Here is a 19,285-nt window from a genome sequence, read left to right on the forward strand (position 1 = left end):
AATAAATTTCAATTAAAGGTAAGTAAGTCGGACAAGAAAGAATATGTGTTGAAGTGTATTGATTACAAGTGTAAATGGACTTTTAGAGTTTTAAGACTTAGTGGAACAGATATATTCAAGGTAAGGTGTATGAAAACATGATCATATATGCTCAAATAACATCATTTTTGGAGATCATCATCAAATAGCTAGCTCAGTAGTAGGAGAATGCATCATGTACGAGTATATCTCAAAAAAAAAAATAAAATTACATGATAAATACATATGCAATGTTGATGAGTTATGAGAAAGCTTGGAGATCTAAGGAGAAAGCATTGGAATTGGTGAGAGGAGATCCCACGGAGTCATATTAAAAGCTTCTAAAATATTTGTACATGATAGAACAAACAAATCTCGGACCAGTTACAAAAATTGAGACACATCATGACAACACATTCAAGTACTTCTTCATGGCATTATAAACATCTATTTAAGGGTGGAAGTATTGTAGACCAGTTATAGTAATAGATGCTACATTCTTAAAAGGCAACTACGGCAGAACACTTTTCATTGTATGTACGCAAGATGCTAACAACAATATTTTCATATTAGTTTTTGGAGTTGGTGATTTAGAAACCAATAATTCATGAAAATGGTTCTTAACTATGTTGAAAGAAGTATATGGTGAGCAAGAAGGATCGTGTATAATTTCAAATGGACATGCAAGCATAAAAAATGCAATTCACAAAGTGCATGAGAATGCAGTGCATGGTTATGTTCCTATCACTTATTAATGAACTTGAAGTCGTCTTTTGGTAAGAAAAAATGGGAAAGAATATCGTAGAACATTTCAACAAGGCGGTAAGAGCATATTCTAAGAATGATTTTGAGTTCCATATGAAACAACTTGATGGAATCAATATTGGGATTCGATCACATTTGGCATATTGTCATTGCTGAGTTCTATAATATTTGATGTCACTTTTTTGTCATTCTATCACTTTTGACATGTCATTTTTTTGTTTAAAAAGTTTAAATGTGTTGATATTTTTTTGTTAAAAGTGAGGTAAAAACGTGACAGAAAGTCACTTTTTCTATTTTCAGTTAAATAAATATTAATATTTTGAATCGTCTTTGTACAGATAGATATTGGTTATGAAAAATGGTTAAGGGCTTACATGATAAACAATAGATTTTCTACAATGATTTCAAATATAATTGAATCAGTAAATTCAATAACAAAAGCAAAAACAGGTTGTCCAATAAAGCTTTTATTGGAATCTTTAAGATACTTGTTGTAAGTATGGTTTGTGAAACATATAAATTATGCATGTGCAATCTTCAAAACACTTGCCACCAAACAAAAGAAAAAATTGAAAGAAAACTCTGTGGAGTCAAAGAAAATGAGGGTAAAAAGCTATAAATCTATTGTTTTGTTATTGTATGTCAATATTTCTGTTATAACATGATTTGTAACCTTTGTTCATATTGAATTTTCACTTTAAATCTTTGTTTTATATAAAATAGTGATAAATTTATTAATGGAGTATTTTGTTGCATTATGCACATAGATATCAACTTCAAGTTCGATATTGTGCCAAGTTAATGATGGTTGTGCCTCATATTTGGTGAACATGGAAGAAAGAACATGCGCATGCAACCAATTCCTAGTGAACAAGATTCATGTACACATGTACTTGCGCTTATTGCAAAGATAAAGAGAGATTCATATTTATATTGTTCGGTATATTATACAACAGATATGTATATTGAAACATACTGTACAATAATTTTTCCACTTGGAGATCACAATGACTGGAGTGTACCGAATGAGGTAAAAGCAAGAACATTTTTAGCTCCTGATATGATCTAGGAGTCGAGCCCAACGAAGGCTAGTACGAGACGAGATCCGTTGATAGTCGATGGCGGACCAATGACACGATCAAGGGCAAAGCAAGTGAAACAAGCGATGAGATTGCTCGTTCAAGAAACCCTTGATGGAACCATGTTCGGGACTCAAAATGGAGCAACTTTCATGTTCGGGTCGAAGGCCCAATCAACTTGGATCAATTTAATATCGAAGGCCGAAGACGGAGGAAAATAATAAGCCTATGCGACCGCATAGGCTTATGAGGCTTGCGATCGCATGGAGGCATACCGAAACTCAAGATGGGATTTTTAGTTGAACCATGCGACCGCATGGAAATACATTATGTGGTCGCATAGGCCAAAAATTTGACGAATTTTCTAATTTTGGCAATTTTCCATATTTTGTTAGTTTTTGATCCTTTTCCATATTTTGGGGATTATGATCGACTTTTGCACGATTTTTACCTAATTTTTAGATTTAGTATAAATAGGAGTTTCCATTCAATTGTTAAAAACTTTTGACATTATTGATAACAAATTAAAAGTGAGGTGTATTGTCTTCTCTTCATTGTTCTTCATTAAACAACTTCGAACTTATCATGTGTTAACTTGTGGCGTTCAAACAATTGGATTTAATTCTTGGATTGCGTGATCAAGGGGTCTTTCAGGCGTCGTTCTTGTTGGGTTTTTTTTTGGTTCGACTTTCTTTTGAGTTAATCCTAAACTCTTGGATTAATTTAGCTTTCTTGGATTCGTCAATCTCGTTTTGGGTTTCGTAGTCAACGTTGATACGGGGTTCGCATTAGTTGGTATCAGAGCTTTGGCTCTAAATTAATTGAAGGTTATATCTCTTCTTTATTTGTTTGAATTGTTAATTTTGTTTTCTTAGTTTCTTCTTCAATTTTAATTGTTCTTTCTTAGTTTTTCTTCGTTCTTGTTTTTTCTTTTCATCGTTTCGTTGAGTTGTTGGTAGTTTAATCATATTTTTTCATCAAGGAGTAAAAAAAAAAAGGTACAAAAAAAAGAAAATTGATATTATTATTGTTTGATTTTATTTTTCTACCAACAACAATTCCTATATTGTGTTTGACTTTGGGATATTCAATTGGGTTCGATTCTTTCAATCTTCTATTGAGTCTATTCACATATTCTTGTTAAAACAATTCATCTATTCGACTTACTCAAGTCCTTTGAGTCTCGTGGTCTTCGATTAATATTCGGTTTGTTTGAATTTTCTGTAAAACAATTGATTTAGTTCACTTAGTTCTTTGAAGTGCTTGGAGGGAGACTTTGAGCGGTAAAAGGCCGAGTGGTGAGTTTAATAGAGGGAAAAAGCCATAGTGAGTGTTTGCCGAGTGAAATCTTTGTGAGGCATAAAAAAAATTGTGTGATATGATGTCGGAAAGAGAAGGTTCCAACTCAAGCCGAAACGGTAATGAAAACAATGCTTCGGAGGACATGATACGGAGGTTTGAACGGGTACTTGGTGTTGCTAGGGAGAAGGTGGATAGGCAAGGGGAATGGATGGTGCAAATAGGTACCACAATCGCTAATCTCAGTCGGAGACAAGTGGAGAGGTATAATGCTAGGGGCCTGGGTAGGCATGAATCTAGGAGAGGAACGCTGGATGAGTATTGTAGTGATGAGGATGATTTTGATGAAAATGACATTGATATGGGTCAAACGAGGCATAGGGGCAATATGATGGAAAGACGGGGTAGAAATAATTTGGGAGATGAAGTAGATGGAAATTTGGGGAGTATTAAAATGACTATTCCACAATTTAAGGGGAGAAGCGATCTGGAAGCATATTTAGAGTGGGAAAGGAAGGTTGAGATGATTTTTGAGTGCTATAATTATTCGGAGGAGAAAAAGGTAAAATTGGCGGTGCTTGAATTTGTGGATTACGCGATATCTTGATGGGATCAAGTACTTACATCACGGCGTAGGGGTCGGGAAAGACCAGTTAGCACTTGGGATGAATTGAAGGTGTTGATGAGAAGTAGCTTTGTTTCGAGTCACTATTATAGGGAAATCCATCAAAAATTAAAAGGTTTGTATCAAGGATCGAAAAGCGTACAGGATTATCACAATGAGATGGAAATTCTAATGATTCGGGCTAATGTGGAGGAAGATCGGGAAGCTACCATGGCACGGTTCTTGAATATGTTAAATTGGAATATTGCAAACGTTGTAGAGTTGCAACACTATGTGGAAATCGAGGACATGTTACATGTGGCAATGAAGGTCGAGAGGCAATTGAAGAGGAAGAGAACGTCTAGGCAACTGTTAGGTACTTCGACTCCTAATCCAACATGGAAATCGAAGTGGGATGACAGCAACAAAAATGGGGTTGTACCTAGAGGTAAAAATGATTTGCAAAAGGGCAATGATGAACACGTTAGCAAACCAATATCAAAACTGGAGGTATAATCGTCGCGCAATTGGGACATCAAATGTTTTAGGTGTTTGAGAATGGGGCATATTGCATCTTAATGCCCAAACAAACGGGCGATGGTGTTGCAGGATAATGGAGAGATTGTGAGCGATAGTGATGGCGAGTTTGATGACATGCTGGCGTTGGAGGATGTTAGTGAAGAAGAAAAAGTTGAAGGGCCAGTTGGGGATCTACTAGTCACAAGGTGAGCTCTCACTACTCACGTCAAAGTGGATGACTTGGAGTTGCAACAGGAGAACATTTTCCACACTTGATGCCATGTCAATAATACGGTATGTAGTGTTATAATTGATGGTGATAGTTGCACTAATGTAGCTAGCGTATCTCTTGTAGAAAAATTAGGTTTAACATTGTCGAGACACCCGAGACATTATAAATTGCAATGGTTGAATGAGAGTGGCGAGGTGAGGGTGAATCAAAGGGTGCTAATTAGCTTGTCAATTGGGAATTATAAGGACGAGTTAGTGTGTGATGTGGTGCCAATGCAAGCGGAATATATTTTATTGGGGCGACCATGACAATACGATAGGAAGGCTATGCATGATGGGTAAAAAAATCGATATAGTTTCATTAAGGATGGAAGGACCATTACTCTTGTGCCATTAACACTAGCACAAGTCTATGAGGACCAATTAAAATTGAGAAATGAGGAAGAGAGGAGAGTCAAGGAGTTAGAAAAAAAGATAGAAAGTGGTGAGTTAGAGAGGAGAGTCAAGGAGTTAGAAAAAAAGATAGAAAGTGGTGAGTTAGAGAAGAAGAGAGAAAATGTTGAGATAGCCACTAGAGAGAAAAAGAGATAGCAAGTACAAGAAAGAAAAGAAAGGGAGTGTTTCGAGAGAAGAGAGAAAACACGAGCGAATTTCTTTGCAAAAAAGAGTGATTTGAGGGGGGCGGTAGTTGAGAGAAAAGAGATGATCTTGTTCATTTATAAGAAATCACTCCTCAATTTTGAGGAAACTAACCCACCCGTCCCTAGTTTGGCTAAGTCTTTGTTGTAGGAATTCGATGATGTATTTCTGGAGGATGTACCAAGGGGATTGCCGCCTATTCGAGGCATTGAACATCAAATTGACTTCATACCCGGAGCTGTCATTCCAAATCAATCGGCTTATCGAAGTAATCCCAAGGAGACTAAGGAGCTTCAAATGCAAGTGGAGGAGTGAATGAGCAAAGGATACGTGAGGGAAAGCATGAGCCCTTGTGCGGTACCAATTTTGCTTGTGCCAAAAAAGGATGGAACATGGCGAATGTGCGTGGATTGTTGGGCTATCAACAACATAATAGTAAAGTATCGTCATCCTATACCTAGGTTAGATGACATGCTTGATGAATTACATGTGCTTGCCTATTTTCTAAAATTAATTTTAAAAGCAGGTATCATCAAATTCGTATGCGGGAGGGTGATGAATGGAAAACGGCTTTTAAAGCTAAATATGGTTTATATGAATGGTTGTTTATGCCATTTGGACTCACAAATACACCTAGCACTTTTATGCGTTTAATGAATCATGTTTAATGAATCCAGGAGTCGAGCCCGACGAAGGCTAGTGCAAGACGAGATCTGTTGATAGTCGATGATGGACCAATGACACGATCAAAGGCAAAGCAAGTGAAACAAGTGATGTGATTGCTCGTTCAAGAAACCATTGATGGAACCATCTTCGGGACTCAAAATGGAGCAATTTTCATGTTCGGGTCGAAGGCCCAATCAACTTGGATCAATTTAATATCGAAGGCCGAAGACGAAGGAAAATAATAAGCCTATATGACCGCATAGGCTTATGAGGCTTGCGATCACATGGAGCCATATCGAAACTCAAGATGAGATTTTTAGTTGAACCATGCGACCGCATGGAAATACACTATGCGGTCGCATAGGCTTAAAATTTGACGAATTTTCTAATTTTGACAATTTTTCATATTTTGTTAGTTTTTGATTCTTTTCCATATTTTGGGGATTATGATCGACTTTTGCACGATTTTTACCTAGTTTTTAGGTTTAGTATAAATAGGAGTTTCCATTCAATTGTTAAAAACTTTTGACATTATTGATATCGAATTAAAAGTGAGGCGTATTGTCTTCTCTTCATTGTTCTTCATTGAGCGACTTCGAACTTATCAAGTGTTAACTTGTAGTGTTCAAACAACCGAATTTAATTCTTGGATTGCGTGATCAAGGGGTCTTTCAGGCGTCGTTCTTGTTGGGTCTTTTTTGGTTCGACTTTCTTTTGGATTAATCCTGGACTCTTGGATTAATTTGGCTTTCTTGGATTCGTCAATCTTGTTGTGGGTTTTGTAGTCAACGTTGTTACGGGGTTCGCATCAGCTCCTAACCTAAAAAAATTTGGATGACCTAAAGAAAAAGGAGTCCCATTGAAAGGAGAGAAAATCTAAATTGCAAAATGTAGGAGATGTGGGTATAATGCACAATCATAGATCATGTCAAGATCTACCAAATGTGAAAATGAAAGCACAAAAGAAAAAGAAGTTAGAAGACATATGAAACTAGATTATTTGATATTTTTTATTTTATTTATTTTTCAATTCAAATATTCTAAGAGCTACTGAAATACTTTAGGCAACTTATCAATTTTGAAGTTTATTATGTATGTAAATTTGTTAGAAAAAAGTGATGATAGAAATTGATGGATTTTATTAAAAAAAATCTTTGTTGTGTGTATTGTATGTGACCATGGATATGCAGTGTCACTTTTTTGTTAAAAATGTGACATTATGTCACTTTTTTGACATAGAAGAATCTAATGTGTTAAAAGCTACAAAAATGTTATAGTTATGTAACATATTACAATTCTTGAACACTAGTACTAATATTGTTCAATTGCACCAACAATATCTTTGCTTCATTGACATTGTAAAGAAAATATGATTAAAGATGATGAATTATCAAAAATTGGTTTAACAGCCTCAAGTACTAAAGCCTTCCTAACAACCTTGTGGTACGATTTATATACATTAAGAGACATATGCTGAATGTCAAAATGACACAAAATCCAATGAGCTGATTTAGCATTCTAACTGGAATAAGCACATGGTCAACAAGGCTCCAATTTTTATTGCACGGCATATACAACCTAATAACATATAAAAGAAGAGAAATTTGTTTCTTTAGAGCAGACTTATCTTGGTAAAAGTCGGTATATAGACTTCTCATTTGGCTATCAAATGGAAAGCATGTGGTTGTAGTCTTCATGCCCATCCCTTCTCCATGTCTTAACATCTTTCTTAAATAATAGAAACACACATCGATATGCTACAAAAAAAGGGGAAAATGACAAAATCAACAATTGTAATAAAAATTATACAAAAAAATCTTAAAACACCAACATACAAAATAACTTATAGTGCCTTTCAGACATTCATTTGGAGTAAACAATTCATACCACCATTATTTTGTAGATATTGCAATATCACTAAAGTAGAAGCACGAATTGACAAATAGAATTTTCATCATTGAAATATTTGTGCCTACATAACAATGTCACATGAAATGTCACTTTACTGGAAAAAAAATTCATAAACAACAAATATTAGTAACAACTTACTTATTTTGTTTTATCAATCCCTTATTAAACCAAAGCTCAAAGGCATCAACATCATGTGTCATTGGAGGGCCAATACCAATGGGAATGCAAAAGTGAGTTTTACAACACATTTCTTAGTCCTCGATGTAGAATCATATTCACTGACCCAGGGCGACTGAAGAAGCATTCCAGTTTTTTGTTTTGTTTTGTTTTTTCGGGGCATGTTTGGGGTCACATTATCACTAATATCAATAGTTTCAACATTTCCCTATTCAATTCTAGTTTCAACTTCAATCATAGCCATGATTTCCACAATTTTTTTTTCAAACTTCATCTTCCAATTCAAACACCTTGTCGATCAATTCAATTATGCCTTTTGTCAGATGGTGATGCACCATGCTAGAACATGAACAATGACACAAATAAAAATGTCAAATTACATTAATATAAAAATAGACATAAGTTACGAGGAAAAAAGATAATAAAATGAAAAACACAAGTGCTTCTTGATTTTTTGTTGAACTGTGAGCAACAATATCATCAACTCTTAACCAATCATCTTTATGAAATTCTATTTCTTCATTCAAATTCATTTCGATTGCCTTATCTCTTTTTCGATTGTCCTGTCACTTTTTTTCACCGCCTTGTCACTTTTTCCGACTGACTTGTCACTTTTTTTGATAGGCACCTCGACATCTTTTTTCCCACAACTCATTTCAAACTCTCTACCTAAAGTAAAACTAGGAAATCATTATACACTTGGTTTGTTTCATCAGGTAAACTCCCCACATTATCCTACAAAAAAAGTCACACGATACAAAAAAAGGCACAAAGATACTCAAAAAGTGACAATAAGTTAAAAAAGTGACAAAATTCAACAAAAAGTCACAAATATTAATTTTAAACTTGAAAACTCTTGAATACCTTCATTGGTTCTTCATTACCAGCTAGCATCTTCTCTAATTTGCATTCAAAGTTTGTAGATGCTCCATTACTTCTACATTCATTTTAATTCTTTCTTCAACATCTTTTAGACGGTCCTTAATTGGGTTTGACTGGATTTTAACTTCGAGATTTGAAATATGTTTTAAAATTAGATCATTTGATTGAACAACTTTTAGTTCAACCTCAAACATTCATCTCAAAAGTTCTTCATTTGATTGATGGACTTGCTGAAAAGAATGCAAAATAATAAAAAGCAATAAATTGAAATGGCAAAGAAATAATAAAAAGAAAAAAATACAAATAGACCTCGTCAATCTTCCCTTTGTTTTTCTTTTCTATAGACCTTCTAGCTCAATCAACGGTTTTGATTTTTCCTCATCCAATATCTATTTCTGTTGAACAACAAGATGCTCAAAATCATCATCATTCACCACCCAAACCTTCAACAAATAAACCAATTGCATACTCTTCTCTCTTCTCTGCCTAAAAAGCGACAATTCGATTTACTTCCAATTGAAAAATATATAATCATATAAATAACAACAAAGAAAAATTAAAGACATAATATAAATAATAAAAAGGTACAAAACTTGCTTTAATCAAATAAAAAAATGGTCTTTCTTATCCCCACAGATGTCACATGCTGATTACTACTCCAACTCAACATTCGAAGATGTTGAGATTTATGACTAATGCAGTAATTCTTCTGAGGAATAACAGGGATTGTTTCATAAATGTAAACTTGAAAAGAAACTAGTAAGCCATTCAACCTGTACTCTAAAAATATCTTTTCCATAAAAATATTCTTCATTCTCTAATAAAATGCATCATTTATACCCCGCGGAAAAGAATTCAACTCCTTAGACTCCATAAGACAAAAAAATAAAATAAAAAAATGAGTCATCAACTTCCTTATGATACAACGTACAAAAAGGGAGGGATGTAATCAAATAAACTATACCTATGTCAAGAATATCTTTATCTACGGTGTTAGCAGGCAAATTTAAAAACACTTCTTGAACTTCTTTTGTTGTGATACTTTGGTGATCTTTGGAGTATAGTTCTTTCATGCAACTCTTTATTTTATATCGAGTAAGGTCGCCATTTTGAATACACTTAAGCCCTGATATCAAACAGACCTCTTCAACTGAAAATCTCACAAATTTCTCACAAATGTTGAATGATATTTCATTTGAATTGGGTTGCTTAACTTGTCTATGTAATAACTGGTGTATCAATTGTGGTTGCAATACTATTTTTTTTCAAATTAATGAAGGCACCAAAGCATGTATTCTTAAATAAAGTCTTTGATATGGGCTAAATTTTTTATTTAAGTCTATTATCACCTTGTGTGGAGATAATAATATGACATTTCCTTTGAACCAACACGCTTGAGGGATTAATAAATTTCAATACTACATAAAGAAAAAAGAAACAGTTAAAATAAAATTCAACAAAAAGTACGTGCATTAGGAAAGTCTGTAACATACACGTTTCAAACACGTTATGATGATTGAAAACATGTTTGTAATGTACAACGACTAAAAGAGTGCATACACTTAAAAAATGACAATAAATAAAAAAAGTGACAAAGTTAAAAAAGTAACATAGAGTCAAAAAAGTGACAAAAACAAAAAAAAGTGACATAAAACCAAAAAAGTAACACAAGTGAATCTAGGCAAATATGATCTTTCAAACAGTGACAAATATGCAACAAGTGAACTAAAGTTTAAGAATAGAATCATAAAAGTGGAAAATAACCTTAGACAAGTGATCTCAACCAAAACCAAGGAGTTAAAAAATGTTAGCTCTTTGTCTCCCAGTGCACTGCCATTAGACTATAAGCTGGACTCTCTTCTAAGAAGATGGACTAGTTGAAAGACAAAGACCAAAGAGGTTGAAGAAGCCTAAAAATAGTGTTAACAATAAGATTGAACCAAAATCTATGGCTGCCCCTACTAAAGTTTAAAAATGGAATCAAAAGCTGTCTAAGCTTGGGGTTTAACTTTGTGGTAATCTCAGAATATATGTATACAACTAAAAGAGTGCATACCTTAAAAAATGACAATAAATAAAAAAAAGTGACATAAAAGTCCAAAAAGTAACATAAAACCAAAAAAGTGACACTAGAAATTGTAGTATACTGTTTTAACAATATCTACCAGAACAAATATAAGAATTGAGCTTCGCTTTAATTTCACCCGATCACCACCAAAAATAAAATAAAATTAAAGAATACAACAATAAAATGTGATATAAACTTAAATATTTTATTTTCAAGAGGTAAAGGGTCTTGTGGCTGGATACACTGGTTTACTGAAGCTATACATATATATTTTATTGTCTATGTTTTGTTAGTATGATTATATAGAGATGTTAGCTTCTCCTTAATATTTTATACTACTAATGTTTGATCTAATTATTCTTTCCAAACACGTTATTAGTTTAAGCATGCAGCTAGGGAAAGTCAAAATCTCTTACTTTTCCCGCAGTTTAGGCCTGAATGAAGGCATATCAGCAACAAAAAGGCATAAAAAATGCTGAATGATTGCTTATAGACACAGCTACACATTTTTTGTGTGCATTCTGAAGTCACCATGTAAGACCAACTAGAAAATGTACATCAGTAAAGACTGTATACCAGTAAAATGTATAAAAAAACCATTGAGAAAACTCCACAATTTACATTCACTACACAACAAAAACCATTGAGAAACACAAAAAATATTAGGATTCTGAAATGTACTTTAAAATAAAGAACACAACGATATATATATTAGGATTCTTAAATGTACCAAAAATCATGTATTTTTAGAGTGAAATTGTGTCTCTCTCTTTTTGTGCACTGGTGAGATTTGTTCATGATCTACCACACAATGCAAATATAATCTTGCACGAGTTTCTAATATTCAACAATCACAGGTAACAGAAGACATTTAGCTCCCTTTTCACATGACCCAAAAATTCAGAATTGTCAAGATCAGTATAGTATGTTTTGCATGCCAAGCTAATTTAAACTACAAAAGTAACAGAAACAGTCAGGACAAATGCAAAAAAAAAAAAAAAAAGGCATAAAAATCACTTAACAACATTATAACCCTACACGAGCCATGTACTTATAACTAGACCCTAAAGAACAATCCCCATCACGATAAAGGTCTATAGTCCAATCGGTCACATTATCATAGATATGGCCGGAGTAGAAGTAATCATTCTAAACAACTAAAAAATGTACTTCAGTAAAAATTGTATACAGAGATGGATACAGGGGGGCTGGGCTGGGCTGTAGCCCCCCCCAGGTCCAAGAATTTTTTTTAAGGTATTTTTAATTTTTTTTTTTGGGTAAAAAATCAGGTTTTTATGTGTAAAATTTTTTTTTTCCATGTAGTGGCCCGATTTGAATTTTTGTAGTCCGGTCGTGGATCCAATCCTGGATCCGTCCCTGATTGTATATCAATAAAATATACAAAAACCATTGAGAAAACTACACAATCTGCATTCCCTACACGAAATGTAAAAAAACCATTGAGAAACACAAAAAAAAAAAAAAAAACTCGTGAGAACAAGATAATGTATGCAATATAAGTAAATAAAACAAAGCAAAAAAAAAAAAAAAAATGTTTGTACCTTGGGTATATAAGAGAATGAAGAAGTTTTGGTCATCTTCTTTGAAGATGATTCTTCTTTGAGATTTCTTTGCCTCTTCGATCTACTTTTTTCAGCCACTGTAGAAATAGGAGTTAATAGTTGGAATTGAAATCAAATTTTGGATCTAGGATTTATGCGATTTACGATTTACGGTCAAAATGCTAATAAGATAATGAACTAAATGGATACTAAGGGTAACCGAAGAAGAAATCGATGGAAAATGGATCGTAAATTGTATTTTGCTGGAGAGAATAAATAGTTTGTTATAGAATCGGTGTTTCAGGGGATTAGGGCTTACTATAAAATCAGGTTTGGGGTAGGGCTAGACATGATCCAGTTCGATTCAGTTCTAATGAAAAGCGAATTGGACCCAAAATTTTTGGGTATTTAGTAGGTGCAACCATCGGTCTAAATTTAATCATGGAACCGTTCGAAATCAGTTCCATTCAGTTATGTGGTTCTGTGTTATGTTTAAACTTTTTAATATTTACAAAACTACATTAATTCAACTAATTATATGTTCAATCTTAACTCTTATAAAATAACGTAGTCCGATCTTATTTGTCTTTTGCGTCTCCCTTTGTTAAGTTCTTCATATATTTGATTATTAAAATTATAGGAAGAGGAAGATAGTAAGCTTACAATAATTAAGATAGACATTGTTGAGCTTTAATATGATTTTTCCGGAACAGTAGATACGACACTACGGTAGAGTAATAGATTTGGATAAAATTTAGATCAATTTGATTAAGTTGGCTTTGAACTAAAAATTAGAAATAGGAAAATTATATATTTGGGTTTGAGTTAAATTAACTAGTTAGCAAATTTATTTAGAAAAATAAAATAATTTGACTTATTTAAAATAAATTAATTAAAAAATCAGGGAGATTTGGTTCTTGATCTAAAATTGAGAATCGAACAGAACCCGTCGATTCTCGATTCAAATATCTGATCGAGTATTTAACTTAAGAAGAACCATTCGATTTGGTTCGAGAGTTTTATCCAGCCCTAGTTTGGGGTTTGGGTTTGATTTTTATTTTACCAAAATAGGTCATGAATAATACTTCTTTTAATGGTTTAATTTATTTAACGGGTATGATTTAAAACACTTTAAAAAATGGGGTACTGGGCGTAGTTTCCTCTAAAAAAATTTTTTGGCTCTAAAGATTTATTTATTTATCGTGAAAAAAATTCATAGATCTTGAATTTAAATTTAATTATTTATTTCATTATATTTTATTTTTATTTTTATACTAAATCCATAACTAATTTGATTTTGAACTGGCATTTTATCTTTGATGGTAAAGTCAAGTGTGAGTGAATTCCGATACTCACCTATTTATATGAACGAACTTTGATATTTGGAAACAAATAGATTAAATTTGTAATCAAAGGTAAAAAAAGAAAAAAGTTTTATTAGTGGTTTTTGCCGACGACAAAAACAAAACCTGGTTTCCGCCACAGGTTTCTTTGGTTTATTATTTCATTTTACATTTTTTTGTATCTTTTCCTTTTCCTTTTCCTTTTTCAATTTTTTCCTTTCCTTTCCTTTTATTTTTAATTGTCCTTTTATTTTCACCTTTTTTTGTTGATTACTACTACTACTACTACTACTACTACTACTACTACAGTTGTTTTAATAAAATTGAAAATAACATTCTTTATTTTTTTTTAGGGACTCAACTTTTGAGGCAAGCCAAGAATTTTGAGGTTCGAAAATTTCTTTGCGTAAAGGATTTATTTTATTTTATTCTTTTTGGGTTACAACCATTTTAGGAGTTCAAAAAATACTTGTTTATGAAAAGACTTAAAATTTCAATCCTTTTCGTGCACAGTGAGATCAATGACTATGACCTTTCACCATGTAAGGCACTTTGTGTTGAGAACTAAGGATCGGCTCATTCGACTGTTTAAGTCATTTTATGTTGATGACTAAGGACTATCTCCTTTAACCGTTTCAAGGCATTTTATGTTGAGGACTAAGGATTGGCTCCTTTGACCTTCCAAGGCACTTGTGTTAGGGACTAAGGACTGACTCCTTTGACCGTCCAAGGCACTTTGTGTTGGGGGACTAAGGACCAACTGCTTTAACCGTCCAAAGCACTTTATGTTGAAGACTAGGGACTGATTTCTTCGATTTTCTAAGGCACTTTATGTTGAGAACTAAGGACTGTCTAATTTGACCATTCAAAGCATTTTGTATTGAAGACCAAAGATCGGCTTCTTCAACCTTCCAAGGTACTTCGTGTTGGAGACTAAGGATCGACTCTTTCAACCATCCAAGGCACTTTGTGTAGAGGACCAAGGACTGTCTAAGGCATTTTGTGTTGAGAATCAAGGATCGACTCTACTACAAAAGATTATCATCATCCAAACTTTATCTATAGAGCTCTTTGTGAAATTTAGTGTCAAGAGACCAACATCTTTGTGATTGCTAGCAGTGAAATCAACATTTCTCTCTGGGGCATCCATGAGATAAGTAGACATTGAATCATGGGTCATTATTATTAGAGAGTAGTCGAAGCCTGTTAAAGTTCTTGGATCACCTTTCAAGTCTTGTTTGTACCTCTTTAATGTTTTTTCATTGATTGACAATGTGACAGAATCTAGTTGTGTTAGTCATGAAAAATGGATTTTTTTTTTTTTATTTCATGAGAATGGTTGTGCCCATAATCCTAGATAAAATAAAAATTATAAGAATGCTATGACTCTAAATCCATTCAAGATGCATCATCAAAAGAAATATGGATGCCCATGATTTTAAACAATTCGATGGATATTTCTCGTAGGGATTAGAGTCATTGGAACGATTTGTCTATAGAAGAAGTAGAAAAATTAGAAATAGTAGCCTATCTCTCCCTATGGCTTTGTCGTTTCATTTTTTCACCTCGAGATGAATGTATAAGAGTTGGGACTTTTAAGGTGTCTTATAGAATGGCGGGTAGATACACTTACACCTAATTCCTCCCATATTAGCAAGCATTTATAGAGAACTTACATAAATGTTAAACATCAGTCAAGCCCGAACCTTGGCCCAATTTCACATTCATTTCATGTACATTTTCTTTATGCTTGGGCAACAACTTATTTCGATCGAGGTATTTACGCTCATGTAGACAAGATTTTTTCTCATCCTCTAATTTAATAATATGCCAGCACTTTGAATGCTTTCCAATCTTGGGAGAAAAATGTTATGGATTGTCGGGGCCTTATCCTTGAAATGATGGATGTCAATGATTTTATCGAAATCAATTTCCCTCATCGTCTCATCCTGATGTATGGGTGGATGACCAATAGAGGTCTATAGATAGCTTAGAATTTATGAAGAGTATCTGCACTTGTTTCCTATCACCGAAGAATCTCACATTTTCATTCTTGAGGCATATAATCCTCATAGGTTTACGAGACAACTTGGCTTTAGGTAGAAACTTCTCAGTTCTTCAAGAAAGTTGGATATTACTCCCAACGTAGGCAATATCGCGTTTTATTATATTTGACTTGGACGATAAATGGATCCATAATTCATATTCCAAAGTATGTGAATGATACACATCAAAACGTTGATGTAGAGTACCATGGTTGGTGGAATAACCAAGTGTTGCCAATTCGACTAAGGTTTAAGCGCAGGTTTTATCTTCTAGAAAGAGCCGTGACTTTGTTCTTGATCTAGCTCCGAACAAGGTCATAGCCAAATGATTAAACCTCCAATTGTCATTCCTGGAGAGACTTCTCGAAAGAGGAAAATAAACCTTCAAAATGAAAGAGGTATTAAAAAATTAAGATTACAGTTCCCTCAACAAAGTTTGCTCCAACCTATGAGCTCGTTGACAAGATACTTGATGTAGTTTTGATTCCAGACCACATTATTCCTAGAGATCAAGCATCCTAAGCTACTAAAAAACTCAAACTCTAGAAGATGAATGTTTTCGATATCAAGTATGATTTTTTTAACATACTTCTTGTATTTGATCTCATGTAACGAACTTCAATTTCAGGCTCCTCTCTTTCGAATACATAAAATGAAGAGGATTGATAAAACCAATGCCACATCAAGCTATGCCAAGTCTTCCAAAAGGTGAAGTTAGGCTTCTCAAATTTGTATCTCCTGATTACAACATCAGATGGAGAATTTCTAGACATGTCGCCTAGAACATGAAATGTGGGTATGTTATTTTTTCTTCCTTAGTCTATCTCTTCTTCTTTCTCTCATTTTTTTAATCTTCAATTTTCTTAGGTTTTCCAAGAAATCCTGAAGGACTAAATTTTTCTATGAATTCAAACTTTTTGCAAGATCGGATTGGCAAGAATAATGGGAGAATTAATGCTCTTCAAGAAAGAGATAGTGCTCATGATTTTCACAACCCTTTTTGCAAATACCCAAGTACCAATAATGAAGATACTTTGGCACTTAATGTAGATGATTTCTACAATGAAGATGAAGTGAATTATGAGATTGTCAGAGCTAACATTTCAGAGATCAATCAAGAAGTCCCCGTTGTTCCATCTCCATTACTTTTAGTTAACATTCCGCCTTCAAAAACAATCATCGGGTTGCACCAATTTGTTCTTTCATGTCTAGGCTTCTATCTGGGTTAACTCAAGAGCCCCCTTATTGAAGGCTTCTCTGCAAGAAGTTATGACGAATTATCTTCAGAATTGTTTTAAAGGTGTTTTGAAGCATGAATTTTTCGACATCCGATCATGGTAGGACAAAAACAATTTAATTCTTCAAAACATGATTATCGACTTATTTCGCACAGATCCAACACTTTTGATAAAACGTATGGATGTGTTTCTTAAAGAAGTTGACCTTTATGTATCTGAAAGAAAGTAGGATTTGGAGTGTTCAATAGTAGAGAAAGGTTGAGCAGTTGAAATTTTTGAATGTTCAACTAGAAATAGAGGATTCCACGTGTTCTTCGTTGGAAGGTAAAATTAGTCAGTTCACTTTTGTGTTGGACAGACTCCGTGATGAACTTTAAATTTATCAAGAACAAAAAAGTATGCATGGAACTAAGAAGGCAACATTAGAAAAATCATAGACTAGAGATGTCACTACCATAACATCCATTAACAAGAAAATAAAGACCCTTAAAGATAGTTTCCTACAAGTGATCAGTGGCGAGTGAACTTGATGGAGTTGAGATTTTCTGATCTTCTTTAGGACCATATTGTATGAACTTTAATCTACTATTATCTTTTTATTTTTTTTTATTTTTTATAATGATCCTTGACTCTTTGTGTCTCTTGTATATTTTTTATTGTAAAAAAATGATTAACAAATTGAATGAATTTATTGATTACGACTGAATTTGAATTTATAATTTAATAAAACCACCTGTGTATCCAAAAAGGATCAAGTTGAACATAGTTTATTACAAAATCAAAATTTTTATTTATTTATTTGGGGTTGTTCACAGTTTATCCTCTTGAGGGCCATGAGTATTACATTTTGTTACAATGAAAAATTTACAATAAAGAACTTCAAGATTAAAAATGCTTTAAGAATTGTCCATTGATAGGTTCAATCTATAGTCCATCTTTGTAGACGATCTTATAAGCTCCATTAGTGAATGCATTAGTAAAAAGAAATGAGCCGTCCCATTTAGGTTGGAATTCACTCCCTATTTTTCTTGTGTTATGATTAGCCTACATACAGAAAGTAGCAGATCTTCAACTTGAAATGATTTTGTTCATAATCTTTTGTTGACGGACTTTGCCATCCAAGCTACATAGCATTCCAGGTGTATTTATGCCTCTCATCTCATCCAAATCTTTTAGCTCCTCCAATCGAAGATGAACTTTTTCTTCTGTTGTTAAACCTTCTTTGATGATAATTCGAAGTGACAGGATTTGACACTCCAAAGGAAGTATAACTTCCACTTCATACACTAAGGCATAAGGAGTGGCTTGTGTCGGAGTTCGCTAAATAGTTTGATAAGGCCATAAGACTTCACCGATTCTTTCAAACCAATCTCTTTTTGACTTGGAAACAACCTTTTTTAGTAGACAACATAGTATTTTGTTGAATATCTCTGTCAATCCATTAGCTGTCACATTGTATATGGACAAGTTGGATTGTTTGAATCTAAACTTTGCACATAAATTGTTATATGGCTATTGTAGAAGGGTTTGCCGTTATCAGTTATAATGTGTCACCGGACTCCGTATTGACAAATGATTTAGATACAAACTCCACAACATTTTCTTTCTTTACTTCATTCAATGGCACGACTTTAGCCTATTTAGAGAAGTAGTTGGTCTCGACAAGGATATATACATGCACAACTGAAGACTTTGGAGTTATAGGTTCAATTATATCAAGACCCGATGCATTGAATGGCCAAGAAGCTACTGTTGAATGTAATGATTCTAAAGGATCGTTGATGAAATTTACCCGAAATTGACATGTTTCACATTTTTTTACATAATACATGTAGTCTTGTACTATAGTTAACTAGTAGTATCCCATTCTCTTTATATGAAAATGGAGTTTTTGTCCATATTGATGTGCACCATGGATTCTAGAGTGGGCTTCTTTCACGACATGTGTTGCTTCATCATTACTTAAGTATCGAAGGAAAACTCCACCAAATGATCATCGATAAAGAGTTCCCTTATGAAAGACAAAATGGGATGCACGACTCTTGATTTCAGTTTTTCGTCGTGGATTATCTAGTAGTTTTTTATGTTGAAGAAAATCGATTATTGGTTGTCTCTAATCTTCTCTTTCTTTATCCTTGATTACTTCGACACTATTTTTCTCTTTCACATTAATGGGCAACAACGATGGAAGCACCCATTTTTGAGAAATTGATATGGAGTGGGAAAATCTTTATCCGAC

The sequence above is a fragment of the Olea europaea genome, chromosome 11, assembly GCF_002742605.1.
Source record: "Olea europaea var. sylvestris chromosome 11, O_europaea_v1, whole genome shotgun sequence".
Taxonomy (NCBI): Eukaryota; Viridiplantae; Streptophyta; class Magnoliopsida; order Lamiales; family Oleaceae; genus Olea; species Olea europaea.